Source organism: Chrysochloris asiatica, unplaced genomic scaffold (genome assembly GCF_000296735.1).
Source record: "Chrysochloris asiatica unplaced genomic scaffold, ChrAsi1.0 scaffold00057, whole genome shotgun sequence".
NCBI classification, from domain to species: domain Eukaryota; kingdom Metazoa; phylum Chordata; class Mammalia; order Afrosoricida; family Chrysochloridae; genus Chrysochloris; species Chrysochloris asiatica.
In genome coordinates, this window is record NW_006408575.1 from 10,943,268 (window position 1) to 10,945,392 (window position 2,125).

A 2,125-nucleotide genomic window follows, 5' to 3' on the forward strand; every position below is an offset into this window, starting at 1 on the left:
TGGATGCTTCACTCTCCACTCTAGTCCTCTGTGGCTATGAAATACTGCCTTTTTTATCTTGAATGGTTGACCATCCTATGGTGAGTATATCTCACTCATGCTGTTGTCTCCCTATATGCCTATGTATTGCTTGGCAAAAAAAATTGAACAATATTATGAGGTGTTTCTTAGATTCATTGCCATTCTTTAACATTGCCTAGTATTACGTTCCACCACTCATCTGTCAGTTTGTCATACTGTGGAAGCTTGTGTGTTGCTGTGATGCTGTAAGCTATAACCTGGTATTTTAAATACTATCAAGGTCACCCATGGTGGACAGGTTTCAGCTGATGTTCCAGACTAAGACAGATTATGAAGGAGAAGAGGGCCACTTATGAATGTTAAGACACTTGTTGTTGTTGTTAAGTGCAGTCAAGTCAGTTCCAACCCATAGTGACCCTGTACAGGATTTCCTAAGCTGTAAATCTTTACGGGAGCAGAAAGCCTCATCTTCATCCCACGGAGCCGCTGGTAGTTTCAAACTGCTGACCTTAAGGTTTGAAGCCCGATTCGTAACCATTACGCTATCAGAGCTCCATCACTTAGAACCTTATTTATAAGGTTCTCATAAATTTAGCACCAGAATATTGAAACATGAAGAAGAGCACCAGAATATTGTCAGATATAGTTCTGGAAGATGAGCCCTTCAGGTTGGAAGGCACTAATTATACAACCGAGGAAGAGCTGCCTCATCAAAGTAGAGATGTCAGTAATGATATGAATGGAGTAAAGCTTTTGGGACCTTCATTTGTTGAAGGGGTACAATTCAAAATAAGGAGAAACACCTTTAAACATCCATAAGTAATCAGAACATGGAATGTAAGAAGGCTGAATCTATGAAAGTTTAAAGTTGTCAAAAATGTAATGGAACATATAAAGATCAATATCCTAGGCATTTGCAAGCTGAAATCGACTGGTATTGCCATTTTGAATCTGACAATCATACAGTTTACGGTGCCAGGAATGACAAATTGAAGAGAAATGGTGTCATATTCACCATTAAAAACAACATTTCGGGAGCCATCAAGGCAAGTGGTCAGGTCCCCTCAGGGAACACCCCCTTTCAAGACTGAGACTCAAGTGGAATACATGAGCAGGCATGTGGTCTTGCCAGTGACCACATTAGTCTATAGATAAGGGGAAATGGGTGCAAAACAGCAATGAAATTGTGAACTAGGTCTAACCATGTTCAATAGACTCTTGTTAACCTGGGTTGAGACCTGGTTGGCCAGCAGTATGGCAAGACCTAGAGACTTCTGGGCCCAGGGGCAAGGACATGGCCAAAGAGGACTAGAGCAGAGAGTGAAGCATCCAGCTGAAATGAAGTGAGCAGAGATGCACAAGAACACCCATACTTGCAGATAGTACCCACTTGATCTGTCTTCAATGGCTTGATGATCAGAACTCAACTAGAGGAAGAAAGAAGAGGAAAAATAAAGAGTAATCCACTACAATTTGATGAACTTGACCTATGGTTGTGGATGCAGTAGGGCAAAAGAGGAAACAAATCTTTACAGTGAGGATCATTCCCACCCCCTCAGAACACAGGGTTGACAAGGATGGGCAACTTAGACACTGGCTACCCAAAATAGAGGCTACAAAGGCAAGAAGGCTTACAAACTTTCAATAGGTAACCTAGTTCCAGAGGGTATGGGGAAAGGTAGAATCTCCACTGAGTGGTTTCCAACCTGTCTGGATGGGGCTGATGAAAGGTGATGGGGTTAAGACTCTTGAGGTTCAATAGTGAATAATTTCTAACAGGACTGACTGTGAGTGTTGGAAAGGTAAAGGTAGATTTTCAGTAGCAAAAGGAGGAAAGTGGTTGATTTTGCAGTCTGGAGGTGGAGGTCACTGGAATCATCAAGGGAGAAAAGCTAGTAGACCAATAAACAACATTCTTATCAATGGAGAAAAGATGGAAGTTGTCAAGGACTTCATTCTTCTTGGATCAACTATCAACATTCATAGAAGCAGCAGTCAAGAAATTAAATGAACAGAGATCCAGGTGGTTGGAAGGTCAGGTAGATTACTGGATAAAATAGACTATCTTAAATGGAGGGAAGAACTAATGGAATATAAGGTAACC